Genomic DNA, 21,607 nt, shown 5'->3' with positions numbered 1-21,607 from the left:
CAACAAAGTAATATTTGTTAAGTAATTTAATGTGAAAATGCATAGAAATAAGGAAAAAATTTAGCAACGAAACTGTACCTAAAACAGATGTCAATGGTCGTCTTGTATTTAGTTGTCCCAAATATTAATTCAGTGCTCGATAGTACCTAGAACAGATGTAAGATTATAAGAGTAGCACCAAATATATTTCAGTTTAAGCAAATATAAAAACTTTATCTATATCATTACCAAGGAATTAAAGTATATGTACCATATTTAGTATACAATATAATTTTACTTCATAAAATAGTTGGTCATAAAATGTGCTTCATTCTTATTAGTAGAGATTAAAAACTTAACCATATGATTAATGAATAAAATGAGCAACCACCACACTATATTTCATTTTATTCTTTTGATATCCGTATAGACTCGATTCACTACCACTCCCGTGAAAATGCCTTTGCAATTGTACAAACATTAATTGAAATTTTGCAAAATAAAACATTCCAGTTGTTTGTGCACAAATTCGAAACATGAGATTCTTTTTGATAATTTACTCGAGCAAATTACTATTAGGCACATATATAAAATACAGACAGATAATCTCTCCGACTAAAACCCAGCATATAGCTATTCAAATGAAGAAGAAGAAGCTGACCTGAAGATAATCTTTTAGTACAGCGACCAAATTGATTCAGACTTCCTCTATTGAAGTGCTGTCATCAACATCTATATCATTCTCCACACCTTTCTCACCCAGTTTGAAGCAGTTGGCAAATCTGTAAAATAGATTAAAAAAGCAAAAAGCAACTATTACTTATAAACGCAAAAAGCAAAAAGAAAAAAGCAATTCTATAATTGTACAGGACATTCCTCTTACACAAATCTATCCTTTACATATTAAGTAATTTATATCTGTCCTTTTAATGGCTGAGAATGTACATAGATTATATACAATTATAGATTTAATGTACATAGATTTAATGGCTAAGAATAGACTAATAAGGAAGACTCCACAGGAGATTCCTCTTACACAAATCTATCCTTTTTCAAGGAAAATGTATTACATGCATGATTTTCTTGGCTTCAAAAACGAGTGTGAAATTGTTGTTATATTCTGATGTTAAAAGAAATACAGACAATTTCAATTTTAATTAGGTCTAGGATGGTAACCATGTCCACTTCTAGAATATCTTGTTTTATTCACAAGAAAAGGGTGATGTAAGAAGTTTTTTACAATTTCTTTCTTTTTTTTAATTATTCATAGCTTTATTTTCCAAGTCATTAGATTTACTTTTGCATTCATTTTAATAAATTTTCGTCGCTCTTGTCATACTATTCAATATACAATATAATTAATGGCTAAAAATATATACAATATCATTTTACTTTCATATTATCAATACCAAGCAATATTATTTAAAATAATAAATGAGTACCAATAAAAGTTCCTAATCATTACTAAAAATCTATACAAGTTATAAAACTTAATATATTATAAATTAAACTCTTCGCTATTCAATTTTTATTTTTTCTTAATAAGGAATAAATTATTCATAGATAAGGTATAACTATAGTATATTTGTAAAATTATATATATAAAATTAATAATAATGATGAAGATGATGCTGCATTTAATTGAGAACCACTAAAATTTCTAAGTTGCCCATGAACAAACACCATAACTTGCAGTACAAATGGACAAAAAAGGAGATAATACGTCCCAACTATGACATCCAAGTCAACAAACATGCTCCACATGAAACACCCAACTATATCTCACCCTATCACAAACCAATCTCAAATATAAAACACCTACAAAACACACAAATGCACTTCACACATCTGAAAAGGAATTTGGGTTTTAGATTACCATAAATTATAGTGGTGAATGAATTTGAAAATCAAATATTTACGAGTCTTAATTAATTATTGTATAGTGGGTGCATTTCATTCTCAAAAATTAAAATAATTGATGGTAACATCTTCTTGTCAATACTCAAGCATTAAATTTAGAAGCCTTTGCAAAAAAATATCAATCAATTATCGATATATATACACACATTTATTTAATCATATTGGATATGCACAGTCTAGAGATACAAAACTTTCCGCTATGGGATATAACTTCAATTTCCATGTACTCTATAGAAGGGATGAGAAGAAGGGGATGGGGAATAAGACAGATATGTCTTTCCATAAGTGCACTTGCAACCTATCAATTTACATGCTAACGTAGGGCGCTTTTAAGATTATCTTGTTTTTTCAGAGCAAGGAATACAATGACCTATACCAAGCATTTCCATAGATAAATCAAAATTTTCAAATATTTTTAGAAATAATTGCACTAAAAGCAGGGCTTAAGGGTTCCTTTAGGAATAAACCATGAATGTTGTCCCCTGATCAATAGCGAGAGATGACATATTCAACCCATCATGGCTTTAGAAGCAAAGTATTGATGCCTCCAACATTGGCCATGAGATATTCTGAGAAAGCATCAAGATATTTCTCAACATTAATTCCATATGCTGCTGAAATAAGAAAGTATAACAATTGTACATCATCATGATATGATGTAGAATAGCTTCACATACATAAACGGGGAATGTATGAAACACAAAACCTGAACCCTCAACTCCCAAAATTTAACAGTTGAAATAGAAACACAAAATCCTAAAACTTAAACTCTATGAACATCGAAATTAAAACTCCAAAATTTAAAACTTAATTTTTAAATCTACTTTCACAAAAAGAAGAATAAAATATCCAAATTATTCCAATCATGATTGAGGTTATTAATACTTGATAACTTAATATACATCAATATAACAACAATCGTAATCACAAGATTGAAAAAACAGTAACATCACATTGTAGTCACAAAGATGACATTCATTATCCATTTTCAAAGAGACTAAATTAAACTAAATAAAGTGTCTATATAAGTAGTAACAATACCTATAGGACTCGAAATTCCAATGGCGCAAATGAGAGAAGAGGCGCATACGCACGAAGACGCAGTTAGGGTTCAAAAATCAAAATTTTGATTTGGGGTTATGGGAAAACTATCGATAGCAGAGCAAATCAAAGGGACTTGGGAAAACGATTTGAGGATATCTCTTTGGGGAAATTATAGAGGATTTCAAATTAGGGCTTGAAAGTAATGGGAAATTTTAAGGAAATTTGAAATGATTTAAGTAAAAAGAAAAGTAGTTGGGGTAAATGAGGCGGGGAAAAGTAAAGGAAATTGGGGTTCCAAAACGACGCGCGTTTTCAATCTATTAATAAATATTTGTGGCGTTTTTATAGAAAGCGCCACTATTAACAATGTACTAACGATGCCGTTTTGCAATCTGTTAATAGATTTTGTGGCGTTTCTAGAGAAAATGCCAGCATTTCACACCTTTTGTGGCATTTATTAAAGTGCCACTAATAAAAGACAACGAAATGACGACGTTTTGAAATCACTTTAAATGTTTTGTGGCGTTTTTATATAAAGCGCTACTAATAACAAGGTAATAACGATGCCATTTTGCAATCTGTTGACAGATTTTTGTGGCGTTTTTGGATAAAACGCCAGTAATTCTCACCTTTTGCGGCGTTTATAGAAGCACCATTAATAACAAGGGTGTAGACGACGTCGTTTTACATTCTTTTAATAGATGTTTTGTGGCGTTGGTTAGAAAGCGCCACTAATAACTAAGCTTCAAAACGACATAGTTTAAACTATTAATACATATTGGCGGCGTTTTTTGCTAAAACGCCACTAATTATGACAATAATTTTTCCTCCCTTTTTTTCTCTTTTATTATTATTATTATTATTTCCTATTAATACATGGTTAAATTTTAATTTGGTCTCTCTAATATATTTAAATTTTAGATTTATTTGCATATACTTTAATTTTTAATATCATTTAGTCTATATATTTTATAATATTATTAATTAATCTAAGCAGTTAATGTTATTGACTTTTTAATAAAACATTACATGGTAATATATAATTTGAATATTTAGAGAATAGAGATTGAAATGTGGTTTCTATTTTTATATGTTTGTGTCGTTCTTTTACATTAATATCTATATATATCAATATATATATCCATATATATTATTTATTCTTACAGTTAATTTAGGATTTATATAGTATTTAAGTGTTTAAGGGTTTGTTGTCTATAGTTTAAGGTTTTATGGTTTTAGATTTAGGGTTTATAGTTTTAAGTTTTATAATTTAGGGTCTAGTGATATTAGGTTTATAGTTTTATGATTTAGGAATCTATATTTAAGGGCTTAAGGGTTTAGTGTCTATAGTTTAGGGTTTTATGGTTTTGGATTGAAGATTTAATGTTTAGGATTTAAGGTTTACAATTTAGGGTTTATGACTAGAGTTTAGGGTTTGAGATGTAAAGGGTTATTGATTTTAGGGTTAGGGTTAATTAAGGTTTAGAAAGCCATAACATTGATTTTAACATCTTCATAATTTAATTAAATGAAAACATCTAAGTTTATTTATCAAAGTGTAACTTTTCATAATTAAGTAACTAAAATGAAATTAACTTTCCCATAGTTAATTCATATTGTGTATTTAATCTTTTAGTGGCGTTTTCTAAAAAATGCCGCTAATGCAATTGGTTGTTAAGAAAACGACGTCGTTCTCTTTAATCTTTTAGCGGCGCTTACGTAAAAACGCCGCTATAGGTCGGTCTATAGCGGGCTTCTCTAAAACGCCACTAATGCTCGATCTTTAGCGGCGTTTTTGAGAAGCGCCGCTAATGAACCAAGCTTACATAATATGACGTCATTCACATTAATCTTTTGCGGCGTTTTTAATAAAGCGCCGCTATAGGTGGATCTATAGCGGCGCCTTACTGAAAACGCCGCTAATGCTCGATTTTTAGCGGCGTTTCTTAAGAAACGCCGCTAATACTCAATCTAATCGATTTTTAGTGGCGTTTTCTATTCAAACGCCGCTAAAAACACCGCTAAAACCCTATTTCGGTGTAGTGTTCGGATACATGGATAATTTGCACATAAGTGCCACATATGTAATCAAGAAATCATGTAACCCACCCCTAAGTGAACTCGGACTCAACTCAACGAGCTCGGGCGTTCGTATCCATAAAGAAACTCGGACTCAACTCAACGAGTTCGGATGCCTAGTTACATCTCACGAACTCGGACTCAACTCAACGAGTTCGGATGCTCAACCATCCTAGTGACATGTCACTTGTATCCTAATCTATTCCTAAGGTTCAAACGGGCTTTTTCCCTCGATCTCACATTTGCCATCTTCCATGGAATATCGGAATCTATACTCGGTAGCAATTCATATTTATCAAGTAGTAAACATAATTTGCATATTACTCAACATTAACCACAAAGCATAATATTTCACGATTAAAAATCAGCATATCATATAATTAACATTAATAACTTAAAATAACATTTATGCTACATTATTTACACATGAACTTACCTTGGTACCAAAATATAAAAATTTTGCAATTTAGTCCACAATCTTTTCTTTTCCTCGATCACGACTTGAATCTCGTTTTTCTTGATCTATAATACCAAATTAATCTTATTTAATACATACATTTATCAAAACAGCATTTAATACGAACTTTAAAAAAATTACACTTTTGTCCCTAAACTTTTGCATAATTACACTTTTGCCCCTAGGCTCGGAATTAAACTTTATTCCTTATTCTTATGTTTTATAACATGCTGATCACTTTTCCTTCTATGGCAACATCAAATTCTCTCTCTAACATATACTTGTGACTATTAGGTATTTTTTGCCGATTAAGCCATTTTACTCGTTTTCACTAAAACCGAGTAGCACAAGTTGTCTAACATAATTTAAAACCCCATATTCTATCATAAAACATCAAAATACACAAATTTCACCTATGGGTATTTTTCCAAATATAAACCCTAGGTTGAATTATTGCTAGCATAAGCTTAATCGAGCTTCCGGGATTCAAAAAACGTAAAGAACATTAAAAACGGGGCTTGGAATCACTTACTATGGAGCTTGGAAGCTTGAAACAAACCCTAGCTATGGAGAACCCTTGAAATTTCGGCCTAATGAAGAAGATGGACAAAATTGGCTTTTAATTTTGTTTTTAATTCATTTTAATAACTAAATGACCAAAATACCCTTACTACTAAACTTTCCAAAAATTCCTTCCATGTCCTAATTTTGTCCATGAACTTAAAATTGGTCAAATTGATATTTAAGACCTCCTCATTAATATTCCAAAACAATTTCATACTAAAAACTTCTAGAATGCAAATTTTGCAACTTATTCGATTTAGTCCCTACTTTCAATTTAAGCACTTTAGGCATAGAATTTCATCACGAAATTTTCACACAATCATGCAATCATATCATAAACATCAAAATCATTGTAAAATAATTATTTCTATCTCGAATTTGTGGTTACAAAACCACTATTCTGATTAAGCCCTAATTCAGGATATTACAACTCTCCCCCCTTTTAAGGATTTTCGTCCTCGAAAATCTTACCGGTAAACAGGTGTGGGTATTGGTTTCTCATAGTTTCTTCAGGTTCCCATGTAGTCTCTTCTACCCCATGCTTTTGCCACAACACTTTTACAAGTGCAACACTTTTATTTCTTAGTTGTTTGACTTCTCGAGCTAAAATCTTAATCGGTTCTTCTTCATAAGTCATATCCGGTCGCAGTTCAATTTCTGTCAGTGAAATTATATGTTAAGGATCCGAACGATACCGACGTAACATAGATACGTGAAACACATCATGAATCTTCTCTATTCGGGTGGTAACGCTAGCCGATATGCTACCGGTCCAACTTTTTCAATTATTTCATACGGTCCAATAAAACTCAGACTTAACTTGCCCTTTCGTCCAAATCTAAGGACTTTCTTCCATGGAGACACTTTTAAAAATACCTTATCACCAACTTGAAACTCCATTTCCTTTCGTTTCAAATCCGCATAAGATTTCTGTCTATCTGAAGCAGCTTTCAAACAATCTCGAATCACTTTCACCTTTTTTTCGGTTTCTTTTATTAAATCAACTCCATAAATCTGATTTTCCTTGAGTTTAGTCCAATACAATGGCGTCCGACATTTACGACCATATAATGCTTCATAAGGTGCCATATTCAAACTTGTCTGATAACTATTATTATAAGCAAATTCTACCAACGGTAAATACTTTTCCCAACTACCTTGAAATTCCAATACACAACATCTGAGCATGTCTTCAAGAATCTGAATTACTCTCTCTGATTGTCCATCAGTTTGTGGATGAAAGGCAGTGCTGAAATTTAACTTTATACCTAATGCTTCTTATAACTTTTTCCAAAACCGTGAGGTAAACCTCGGATCTCTATCCGAAATGATTGACAAAGGTATTCCATGAAGTCTAACAATCTCTCGGATATACAATTCAGCCAACTTATTAAGAGAATAACTCAGACGTCTGGAATAAAATGAGCCGATTTAGTCGGATCATCAACTATTGCCCGGATGGCATTTTTCTTCCACGAGTTAACGGCAACCCCGATATAAAATCCATAGTAATCGATCCCATTTCCATTCAGAACCATAATAGGTGGAGTAATCCGAAGGTACTTGGTGTTCAGCTTTCACTTGTTGAAAAACTAAGCACTTTGATACAAACTCGAAATATCTCTTTTCATTCCACTCCACCAAGACATTTTCTTCAAGTCATTATACATCTTCGTCTTGCCGGATGAACCGCTAAACAACCATTATGTGCTTCATGCAAAATCTTTTGAATCAACTCATCATTTTTGAGACACAAATCTGATTTTAAACATCAAACAACCATCGAATCGATTCGAAATCGATCCGTGTCGACTTCACATTGTTTTCTTTTGGCTAGCAAATCTTGATCATTTTTGAGCTTAAGAAATCTCTTGTAAAACATCGGTCTTGCTCTTAACTCGCTAGAATCGAACCGTCATCTGAAATTTTCAACTGAGTGTTCATAACTCTCAAAGCAAACAACAACTTTCGCTTAAAGCATCGGCAACCACATTCGCTTTTCCGGATGATAATCGATAACAAGCTCGTAATCTTTCAATAACTCCAACCATCTTCATTGTCTCAAATTCAAGTCTTTTGTGACATCAAGTATTTAAGACTTTTGTGATCGGTATATACTCGGCACTTTTCACCATACAAATAATGTTGCCAAATCTTCAAAGCAAATACCATCGACCAATTCCAAATCGTGAGTAGGATAATTCTTCTCATGAGGTTTTAAGCATCTCGAAGCATAAGCCACCACTTTTCCTTCTTGCATGAGTACACACCCAAACCATTTAGAGAAGCATCACTATACACCACAAATTCTTTACGATTCGGGTTGTATCAACACTTGGTGCTTGATTAATAACTTTTCAATTCTTCAAAACTCTGTTGACATTCTTACATCTATTCAAATTTAACATCCTTTCGGAGTAGTCTAGTTATAGGAGCAGCAATTATAGAAAATCCATTTACGAACTGCCGATAATACCCAGCTAGCCCCAAGAAACTTCTAACTTCAGTTACATTTTTCGGTAGTTTCCAATCAACAATGGCTGAAATTTTACTAGGATCAACCCATATACCATCACCTCAAACAATATGACCCAAAAATCCAACTTCCCGGAGCCAAAATTCACTTTTACTAAACTTAGCATACAACTGCTTATCTCTCAAAGTGTGCAAAACTATCCTCAAATGCTCAGCATGCTCTGTCTCATCTTTTGAATAAATTAAAATATCATCTATAAACACCATAAAAAATCTGTCCAAGTATGGCCGAAATATGCGATTCATTAAATCCATAAACATAGCAGGAGCATTTGTCAACCCGAATGGCATAACTAAAAATTCATAATGACCGTACCTTGTTCTAAAAGCAGTTTTAGGCACATCTGACTCTTTTACTCGCAGCTGATAATACCCAGATCTCAAGTCAATCTTTGAAAACCATGTCGCTCCTTTTAGCTGATCAAACAAATCATCAATTCTCGGCAACGGATACTTGTTTTTGATTGTCACCTTGTTTAATTTCCAATAATCAACACATAATCTCATAGAACCATCCTTCTTTTTCACAAATAACACGGGAGCACCCCAAGGTGAAAAACTCGGTCTCACAAAGCCTTTATCAGTCAACTCTTGCAACTGCGACTTTAATTCTTTCAACTCTATTGGTGCCATTCTATATGGAGCAATCGAGATCGGAGTTGTTCCCGGTATTAAATCAATACCAAATTCTACTTCCCTGACTGGAGGCAAACCCGGCAATTCTTTTGGAAATACGTCCGCAAATTCACACACAACCGGCACTGATTCAACTTTCTTTTCAACTTCTTTTGTATTACTTACATACGCCAAATAAGCTTCATAACCCTTTCTCAATTATCTCTGAGCCGACATCGAAGAAATCATACTAGATAATGCCTCTGATTTGTCTGGCTCAACCCGCAGAATTTCACCACTTTCACACTTTAATTCTATAACCTTTTCTTTGCAATTTATTATAGCATCATGCAATGTCAACCAATCCATACCCAAAATAACATCAAATTCATCAAACGGCAACAACATCAAGTCGGCGGAAAGTAATGACCCGAATCATTAAAGGCATTTCTTGCTTACTTTATCAACTATCACGCATTTGCCTAACGAGTTCGACATTCTAATCATAAATTCGTGTTCTCACAGGTATATTCATACTAGACACCAGTTTAATGCATACGTATGAATGAGTAGAACCAGGATCAATCAAAGCAATAACATTAATATCATAAAGAGAAAATGTACTGGTAATCACATCGGGTGAGGAAGCATCTTCACGCGCTTTAATAGCATAAGTTCTAGCCGGAGCTCTTCCTCAAATCTAATCTGCTGCATCTCGGCTACATTCTTCTTGCTTGTTTCACTTCCAGCTTTTCTCGGATACCTTCCCCTCGAGTTTGCACCACTAGCTTTTACACTCTGAAATTTTTCTTTCTCAGCTCTCTCTGGGCGGTCTCTAATAAAATGATCCGGAGAACCACATCGAAAACATTCATTTGCTCTGCGGACCAAAATGATTTCTACCACCTTCTGGCACTTTCGGGTTTAACAAATCTCGAGTTCCCTACGATGGCGCAAAAGTATTCGAGATTTAGGACCCACATTCGCTTCTTAAAATTTCCATATGATTGCCCAACTGAAACTTGGGAGCGAGGATTCATATTTCTTGACTTTCCGGGTTCTTTGTGAAGGTGCCTTACTCATTGGCCTTTTCTTCCAATTTCGTGTCTCACCTCTACCTTCCTCTTCTCTTTAAGTAGTTCTTCACCTTACAAGCTCGATCAACTAGGACTACCATTTCTTTCAGTTCAAGGATCCCGACAAATACTTTAATGTCTTCGTTGAGACCGTCTTCAAATCGTCGGCACATCTTGGCTTCAGAGGAACATATTCCACGCATACTTACTCAATCGAACAAACTCTCTTTCATATTCGAGATGTCATATTACCTTGCTTCACTCAAGAAACTCTTTACATTTCGATCAATAAATCTTTCACTAATATATTTCTTCCAAAACTCTTCTTGAAAGAATTCCTGTGTTACCCTCTCTTTCGGTACCACGAAATCAAAGTCTTCCACCAATTATAGGCTGAATCTCTCAACAAAGATGTAGCATATTTCAAACATTCTTCGGTGTACAAGATAATTCATCAAATACCGGATAGAATTTTCAAGCGAACTCGCTTTCTGCATCATCATCAATATTTGGTCTAAATTCTTCAGCCCCTTGTTTACTGAATTCTATCAACGGGGTTCTGTGAAATTTTATCATATCCATTCCTTGAGGCATTGGAGGCATAGGTTGAGGAATTGGGGAGGTGGGGAGGTCGTACATTTGGGTTCGTCTGAGCGAACTCGGTGTACCATGCACTCATCATTTGGAGAAAGGTTTCTGATCCCTTTCTCCTCCTCCTTGACCAACATGGGAGGTGGGTTTTCATTCTGGTCTGCCCTTCATCGGAGCTGGTGCATTACTCTCTACTTCATCGCGCCACAACTGGATCGGGATCCATTTACTATATAAAAATCATTTAAAAGGTCAAGTCGTCACACTATCACAATTCATACATATGGCATGTATAGCAAAATCCGTACATACAACACGTAGTCCGAGAACCGACTAAACCTGCTCGATACCACTAAATGTAATGCCCCACATGAGACCATCACCGAGTCGAGCTTGAGGGTTACCGAACATAATTGATCAATTTAAGAACTTCAAATCATTTGTTTCTACATTCACAGCTTTCTAGCTACTCGCGTCACAGTTACAAGAAAAATCATATCTCGAGTTACGAAACTCAAAATCATGATCCATAAATTTTCCCTGAATCTAGACTCATATATATATTTACTAATTTTTTTCTAGAATTTTTTTATTGGGCCAATTAGTACAGTTTATTAATTAAAGTATCCCCTGTTTCAGGGTTCAACTGCTCTGACCTCTGTGTAGTACGAATCAGATATATCTCTATACAAAATTTCAATGACTTTGAGATTTGTTTCTATTAAAACTAGACTCAATAAGGAATCTGTACATATAAATAAAAACTTCTAATTATTTTAGTAAAATGTATTATAAATTTTTAAAATCAGAACAGGGGATCCAGAAATCACTCTTGCCCTATTTCTCAAAAGTTTAAATATCTCATAACATATAATTTATATTCCTGTTTTGTTCAATCCATATGAACATAGACTCATTAAGCTTCAATTTCATAACTTACTCATCATTTATTTCTATTTATACTATTTTTAATGATTTTTCAAATTCATGTCATTGCTGCAGCAATATTCTATTTTAAGGCAAGTTTCATCTTTCCATGAATTTTTATGAACTAGATAACCTGTTAAACTTCCATGATATCAAACATGATCTAAATTAGCCATCACCATGACTTATCAATATCAAACATTTTCTCAACCAAACATGGCCATATCATAAAATTACTTACACAAAATAGGTATATTGCTATACATGCCATACTTAAGTAGTTGTACAAGCCATTTACCAATATAAAAGTCCTTTGGATAGTGTGATCGAACTTTCGACTGTCCGATTCTGAGCCGGCTTGTTCAAAACTACAGTGAATGAAAAGCGAAGGAGTAAGCATAAATGCTTAGTAAGTTCATATGTAAATAACAAGTAACATAACAATACAAATATACCAAACAACTTTAGCATGGTACCACCAAAACATATATCACATCTTTAAACATCATTCATCATCTTAACACCTTATCGTTGTTGTATCTATTTTCAACCCGAGGGTTAAGAACATACCTATCCAAAGTGTCCATTTCACAACACTTACCCAAAACGTCTCTTATATCTTAAGTGCTCTTCCATTAAACTAGAAATTTCACCCGTTGAACACATCGGAATATAACTCGGATACATGGATAATTTGCACATAAGTGCCACATATGTAATCAAGAAATCATGTAACCCGCCCCTAAGTGAACTTGGACTCAACTCAACGAGTTCGGATGCCTAGTTACATCTCACGAACTTGGACTCAACTCAACGAGTTCGGATGCTCAACCATCCTAGTGACATGTCACTTGTATCCTAATCTATTCCTAAGGTAGAAACGGGCTTTTTCCCTCGATCTCACATTTGCCGTCTTCCATGGAATATCAGAACCGATACTCGGTAGCAATTCATATTTATCAAGTAGTAAACATAATTTGCATATTACTCAACATTAACCACAAAGCATAATATTTCACGATTAAAAATCAGCATATCATATAATTAACATTAATAACTTAAAAATAACATTTATGCTACATTATTTACACATGAACTTACCTTGGTACCAAAATATAAAAATTTTGCAATTTAGTCCACAATCTTTTCTTTTCCTCGATCACGACTTGAATCTCGTTTTCTTGATCTATAATACCAAATTAATCTTATTTAATACATACATTTATCAAAACAGCATTTAATACGAACTTTAAAAATTACGCTTTTGCCCTAAACTTTTGCATAATTACACTTTTGCCCTAGGCTCAGAATTAAACTTTATTCCTTATTCTTATGTTTTATAACATGCTGATCACTTTTCCTTCTATGGCAACATCAAATTCTCTCTCTAACATATACTTGTGACTATTAGGTATTTTTGCCGATTAAGCCCTTTTACTCGTTTTCACTAAAAACCGAGTAGCACAAGTTGTCTAACATAATTTAAAACCCCATATTCTATCATAAAACATCAAAATACACAAATTTCACCTATGGGTATTTTTAAAATATAAACCCTAGGTTGAATTATTGCTAGCATAAGCTTAATCGAGCTTCCGGATTCCAAAACGTAAAGAACATTAAAAGCGGGCTTGGAATCACTTACTATGGAGCTTGGAAGCTTGAAACAAACCCTAGCTATGGAGAACCCTTGAAATTTCGGCCTAATGAAGAAGATGGACAAAATTGGCTTTTAATTTTGTTTTTAATTCATTTTAATAACTAAATGACCAAAATACCCTTACTACTAAACTTTCCAAAATTCCTTCCATGTCCTAATTTTGTCCATGAACTTAAAATTGGTCAAATTGCTATTTAAGACCTCCTCATTAATATTCCAAAACAATTTCATACTAAAAACTTCTTGAATGCAAGTTTTGCAACTTATTCGATTTAGTCCCTACTTTCAATTTAAGCATTTTAGGCATAGAATTTCATCACGAAATTTTCACACAATCATATCATAAGCATCAAAATCATTGTAAAATAATTATTTCTATCTTGGATTTGTGGTCACGAAATCACTATTCCGATTAAGCCCTAATTCAGGATATTACATGGGGCATAAGCCATTTTCAATAAACTGGGGGATAAGCCCTTTTCGGTAAACTGGGGCATAAGCCCTTTTCAATAAACTGGGGCATAAGCCCTTTTGCACTTCCTCCATCCATATAAAAACCCAACCCAATGCAACATGTCATGTATGCAGAATTTTGTGCCCATATTTGAATAAACAATCACAGTCAAGTCATTCATATCACCAACATATATTCACAATCAATCCGTCAGCCACACAGTCCAAGTTAGTCACTTGCCCACAAGGGCAAAATAGTCATTTTTTACATTATAAGGGTATTTTCGTAATTTTACCAAATATCAGGGTTTTCCATGTTCATTACAATTATCAATATTTTCGAGTGTTTAAACAATGATCTTTAACCCACTTTATCAAATTCGGGCTTTTGGGCCCAAAACCCCTAATGGGCCCTACAAATGCTAATGTAGCCTACTTAACCCAAGTTTTACAAAAATACTAACCGTGTTAACGTGCAACTTTTCCAAATTCCATTTTCTATCAATTCTACCCAAATGGGTCCGAAAGCCCATTGGGCCCAATTTCAGCCCATTGAGGCCCAACTTACCATCGTGCACAAAATTGAGTTCTTACCTATTCCATCGATCCAAACACCGATCTTATCGTATTTATCGCATCTATACCCAAACGCAACATTACAAGTTCCCAAAATACCACTATTTTAGCATTTCAGCTTCTCAGCAAATATTAATCTATGCTATTACGAGGGTTAGTACACACCTGTTACGGGTTGAAGTTGAAATGTTTCCAAAATCAATCGCCTACGATAACCACCACCTGTCACTCAAACTTAACTAATCCAATATCAATATATGTAAATCCTAAGCACATCAGTCATACGGAACATAAGGGCATATTCGTCATTTTACCATACAAGGGTATTACGGTCACTTTACCCTACAGGGGCTTTACGGTCACTTTACCCTATAGGGGCTTTACGGTCTTTTTACCTAATAGGGGTATTTTAGTCATTTCACCCTACAAGGGTGTTTTGGTAAATCTACAAACCAAGGGTATTTCAGTAATTTTGTAAACCAATGGTATTTCTATAATTTTTAGAAAGTCAAGGGTATTTCTGTAATTTTGTAAATTAGGGATATTTTGTTAATTTTAGAAATTGAGGGTGTTTTGGTAATTTCACAAACCAGTGGTATTTTGGTAACTTTACAAACTAGGGGTATTTTGGTAATTTTACAAACCAGGGGTATTTTAGCAATTTTATAGACCAGGGTATTTTGGTAATTTTACTGATTGAGGGTATTTTGGTAATTTTGTAAACCAAGGGTATTTTAGTAATTTTGTAAATCAAGGGTAAAACAGTAATTTTGTAAATCAAGGGTAAAATAGTAATTCTATAAATCGAGGGTAAAACAGTAATTCTGTAAATTGGGGGTACTTTGGTAATTTTACAAGTCGAGTGTATTTCAATAATTGGTAAACTAAAGTATTCTAAACATAGATAACAATACTAATGGCCCTAAAGCCCATTCTCGGCCCAAATGGGCCCACACGCTCGTGTGGCCCTTTTAGCCCAAATCTAGCCACAATTATTAGATTCACCTAGCCTAGCCCAATATTTACTACACAATTAAACAACTTATCCAATTGGGCCCGTAGGCCCATTAGGCCCACATGTCCCCTTTCGGCCCATCGCGGCCCGAAGTAGCCATCCTACAGCTAGAATAGTAAGAAATACACACCTGATAGGAGACTGGAGTTAATCCACGCTCCGAGCACTCTTAGCCGACGCCCAACCCAAACGAGCACGCCATACAGCAAAAGGGATCAGCCAAGAAAGGTACCTCTACTCTCCTCATGGTTCTCTCTATTTAAAGCCAGCTTCGCATCCACTCTTATGTTAGCTTCCCGATGTAGGATCCCTCCAACATTAGAGTTTAAATTCAACACCAACTCTTGCCGCCCCCTGTTAGCAAAATAAATGCTCCTTGCTTGCCATGGGATTCGAACCCATGCCTCCCCTCAGATGCTCCACACGCTACTTGCCACTAAGCCACAAGGCTTTTTGTGTCATATTTTATCCCCAATTAATTATAAGGTCTAAAAGCCAAAGTCCAGGTTCCCTTTTAAAAAAACCAAAATAAATTGCAAGAGCCAAGGCTTGAACCTAGGCTCACATACAACCTTAATGACGCCACAACCACTAGACTACAAGCTTCCTTGTGTCATTTATTTAACACAATAATTTAAAAACCCTCATCCAAGCATCCAGGTTTTTTTCACTTAATACCAAAATTTTTGCTAAAGCCCAAGTTTGAACCCAAGATTTCTCTAACACTTCTCAAGGCCATTAACCACCAAAGCGGACATTTAATTATGTTATTTCATTGCACAATTAAATACCTATATACAACCTCCTTACGGACCTGCACTCAAGGCCCAATACTTTTAGGCCCAAATTCAGGGTGTTACAGCCCGATACATTAACGGACAATTCTTGCATACTTTGTCAACCAAAACACATTTTCCTAAAGGGTTCGATACTCTAATTACAAATTCAGTAGACTCTACAGGCAAAGTCTTATTAGATACTAAATTCATATATATATAAGAATGAGTTGACCCTGGATCTATCAATGCAATCACATTAGTATCATAGAGAGTGAAAGTACCGGTGATAACATTTGGAGATGATGCTTCTTCGCGAGTGCAAATAGCGTAGGCTCTAGCAGGTGCTCTGGCCTCAAACCTCACAGCTGAATCCTTTGTCGCCCCACTTCTACCACTTATATTTTCAGCAACTCTAGGTGGTCTACCTCTATTCGACTTGTTACTTGGTCTCACATTCTGAACTTTATCTTTTTCATCTAGCTCAGAGCAATCTCGTATGAAGTGATCTAGCGAACCACATTTATAACAAGCTTTATTATTTTTATTCCAGCATTCTCCACAATGTCGCCTCCCATAATGCTAAGACTCAGGTTTGTTGTCTCTCACACTGCCAAACTCGCTACTGATGTAGTTTGAGCTTTAGAACCTGAGTATTGTTTTCTACGATCACTATTCGAATATTCATTTGAAGCATTTGGGTGAACATACGAATCTCTGAATTTTTTTAATGAAGATTGATATGGCTTACTCATCGATCGTTTTCTCGAGTCTCTAGCCTCTAAATCTACTTTTCTCTTTTATTTGCTAAGATCCTTATCTTTACAAGCTCTTTCAACTAAAACGATAGATTCTTTCAACTCTAGAATTATGACTAGAAGTTTTATATCTTCGATCAACCCATCAACAAACCACTTGTACATTCTTTCTTCAGTAGACACATACTCTTGAGCATACTTGCTTAATCGTACGAATTCTCTTTCGTACTCAGTAACAATCATTTTGCCTTGTTTTAACTCTAGAAACTCTTTATGCTTTTGATCAAGGAATTGCTAACTTATATATTTCTTTTGGAACTCCTTTTAAAAGAATTCCCAGGTAACTCGTTCTTTTCTAACCACAGATATCAACGTGTTCCACCATTGATAACGGTGTCTCACAGTAAAGATACAACACATTTAATACATTCATCAAGAGTACAAGGCAATTCATCGAATACTCGAATCGTATTCTCAAGCCAGAATTCAGCTCTCTCAGCATCATCATCAACAGTAGCTCGAAACTCTTCATCCCCATGTTTACGAATCTTATCTACTGGAAGCTTGTTCAATCGTATCGGGTCTATAACTTGAGGAACAACAGGGATTTGTTGAGGAATAAGTGGGGGTGGAGGTTGTTGAGCAGCCGAATGTGTTCGAACGAACTCCGTGTACAACTCGCTCATCATTTGGAAAAAGGCTTGTTTAGCCTCTCCCTTATGGCTACTTGTTACAGGATACAACTCTTTTGGGATCCATTACTATATGAAAACACAATTTAAGGTGTCAGGAATCATCACACTATCATAGAGTATATACGGAATGTATAGCTAGACTTTTACACATGATATGTTAGTCCTAGAATTGACTAAATTGTAGCTCTGATACCAATAAAACATAACACCCCTAACCCATATTTGTCGCCGGAGTAGAGTTACGAGGTATTACCGACCAATTCACAACTTATAGCATACATTTATCAACCATAAAGTATTCGTTCTCATGAATCATTCATCTCAATCACATTGTCCTTTATAAAGCCCTACGAGGCCTTAAACATGCTTTAGAAATGATTCGAGACTAAACCGATATCATATGAAAATTTTGAAAACTTAGAAAAATTTCAAACATACAAGGGTCACCTGCCCATGTGAACAGACCGTGTGCCTCACATGGCTCCAGACACGCCCATATCTCAAGCCGTGTGAAAACAGGGCATACATGCTAACTTAGGTCACACGGCCAACCATAAGCCCATGTGTCTAGCCCGTGTGCCCTTTGAAGAGGCAACACACGCCTATGTGCTAAGCCGTGTACTCGGCTATGCCAAAACTGTAGGGTATACTGATTTATGCAACACGGCCAAGTCACACCCCCGTGTGCTAAGCCGTGTGCCAAATAGGGGGTATACTGACTTGTACCACACGGCCAGCCACGCGCTTGTGTGTGAGATCGTGTGTTGCACATAGTCGAGACACACGCCCTTATCTCTGCTTATGTGGAAAAAATAGGCCATTTGCAAGGCCAATTTTCCACCCTTATTCATGCTTACCTAAACAATCAAAATGGTACCATTTCATCATACAAATAGGTAGGCAAAACATTAACCAAATGTGCCATTCATACAATATCCATTTCAACCATTTTCAATACTCAATTAATGCCATTTACCTAATCAAATACTTTATTAACTCAACTTCTAAATTCGTACTTTATCAAAACATTTCTTAAACATTTAAACTCCACAATTCAATTAACCATGCTCATACCATACATGTCAAAATAAACCATTTCTATTAGCCAAACATGCATTAACATTAATATCATTTACAAGCTAAATCTCATGGCTATAAATACAACCAAACTACCCTATCTAGTGTAACACCCCAAACCTGGCCCGGATGTTATGGCCGAATCTGGCGCGTCACATTGAAGTGTTCTAGCAAAAACCTTATTTTCATTAAAAACCCTTCCTTGAAATGAGAACCTTAATTAACTTATAAAAAAAACTCTCTTTCAATCGCGAAAGCTTGTTTAAAACATATGATTTATGAAAACCTGTCATTTTAAAATTAAGTTGCGGAAACGTAGAAAAACAGACTATGATTTAGGAAACCCATGTTCAACTTCTCATATTTACAAAGCATAAAAACAAAAATCCAAATAATATTAAAAGGGAGGGCCTTATTACATTCTAGTCTAAAATTACTTAATAAACTAGAAACTATATGCTTTTTTAAAAAAACAAGTCCAAGTTGTCTTGCTAGCTGGCCACCTTTGAGTCCCTCCAAACATCGAACCTTCTACTGAGCATCACCTGAGAAAAATAAAAAGAGGTGTGAGTTTTCGAAAACTCAGTGTGTATGACCGTCGATGAGTAATAAGCATTCATCAATCCATAAAATCATACATGCAATGCAATGCAGTGCAACCCACCCTAATAATCCAACCAGTACACATCAACTCCGTCCCCCGATACACATCATGTGGGGATATAAATATCGACCCACCCATCCAATACACATCAAGGGTAGCCCGGTTGCGGAACTACCTTTATTGCAGCAAGCTGCCAATCACATATTAGGCTTAAAAGCTATTGGTGGACCCACGGTTGTCAAGCAACCATGCAATCCTCATATACTTCCTCCGTTCCATAATTCCCAACCCATATGCAACCTAAATAGAATATCGTATGTATGCAGCAGATATACATGAACATCCATAAGTCTTACATTCCACACATAGGGGTATTTTAGTCATTTTCGCCCTTAAAGGCATTTCGGTAATTTCTCTTGTTATGGGTTTATTACTTACCTTAGCCCGTTAATAAGTCCCCGTTGGCTAAAGTGAATAGATACTATGCACCAGGTAGGATTCCAGAGAAGAGGAGGTGAGTCATTAAGACCGCTTAAGTACCAAGCTCCCCGTAGATCCAATCCTATACATGCATATACCCATTACCACACCTTAACCTTATGACTCGTCCACGATCGTAATTAATTAATTAAGTTTTATGTCAATTAAACAGTCATCAAATACTAGGCCCAAAACCCCTTTCAGAGCCCAAACAAGTCTACATACATGCATATGGCCTACTAGGCCCAAACTCATTCATATGGCCCATTATGCCTAAATCACATTCGTATCGCCCATTAGGCCCAAATCACATTCATATGGCTCATTAGGCCCAAATCACATTCAAATACATGCTTTCATATAATTTCCATCACTTAACATCAAGTTGCCAATTTTGACTATTAACACAGCCTATCCCACTTAGCCCATCCCAGCCCGGTCAGCCAAAACACGGCCCAAGTTCATGGAATCGCCCATGGGGCCTCAGATAACCTATCGGTTCCCCCCTTACGAGTGTTTGCTCACTCACAAGACTATCGTAGCCCAACATTCAGCTTTTCGGCATTTTAGGATTTTCCGATCTACTTGTGTGTGTGCAGTGTATGTACACACCTGGTAATAAAGCGTGTTGCGATCCCCCTTATCATGAACCTACAATCGATATCATTCAATGATTACTCACATATACTTATCAAATACTGTACCAAAAGTCGAAATCTCACCTTAACCTTACCTGAAACATCAAGTCTTAATAGCTTTTCCTTGATCACTAATCACGAGTGCTACCAAGATCTGCAATAACCTTTATCGTTAAAAACATATTGGGTGACTTGTATCCAACATCTGTCACCCTTTTTCTACTAAAGCCTATTCGGCCAACTTTTATCGAAGCGAATAACACTTACCAAAGTTTCAACACCTAGGGAGCAAATTGGCAGAGATCCAAAAGACTGGGATTCAATGCTAATCCTACCAAAACCGATTACAAGAAGTGAGGGATTGAGTGATCTATACTAGCAAGACTAATTGAGAGAGCAAAACACTTACACTAGAATAGGTCGAAGTGGAAAGAGTAGTGGCGGCTTAGAGGATATTTGGCTCTTGAGACTTGTATGGTGAAAAAGGTTATTCGGCACAAAGAAAAGTAGAAATCGGTTAAAACCAGAGGTGAATCAAAAAGAAAACTTTGAGAAGGGAAGAATGGAGAATAGGCACAAAGAAAAAGAAGGAAGAACAAGGGATTTTTGGCTTTTAGATCTTTGGAGAAAAAATGTGCTTTCTGGTAACAAGGTGAGGGAGAATTCGGCATTAGTCTGGCAACCTCACATATGGAACCTATATATAGCCTCTATGTCCGAATTTCCTATGCTCAAATTTCCAATTCGGCTCCACCTCTTCTTCACTCCTCATCGCCTAACTTTTCTCCCTAATAACTCCCTAATCGCCTCCTCAAATTTCTCCACTTATCACTCCCTACAGTGTTCATATCCAACGCCACCACTGTCTATCCCTCAAGCAAAAATAAATCCTTCTTTTCAGCAAGGAGGGATTCGAACCCCTTACCTCCTTACCTTGCATGTGACGCCGCTTCCCACTCCACCACAAGGCTTTCTTGTGTCCAATTTTTCATTTATTTAAAAGCCAACCTACTTGCCAACAAGGTCCTTTTAATAATTAAGCCATAATTTCCTTCACCCCTAAGTTCGATAAGACCTACTATCACATA

Source organism: Gossypium arboreum, chromosome 10 (assembly GCF_025698485.1).
Source record: "Gossypium arboreum isolate Shixiya-1 chromosome 10, ASM2569848v2, whole genome shotgun sequence".
NCBI lineage: Eukaryota > Viridiplantae > Streptophyta > Magnoliopsida > Malvales > Malvaceae > Gossypium > Gossypium arboreum.
Note: the sequence above shows the minus strand (reverse complement) of the source record.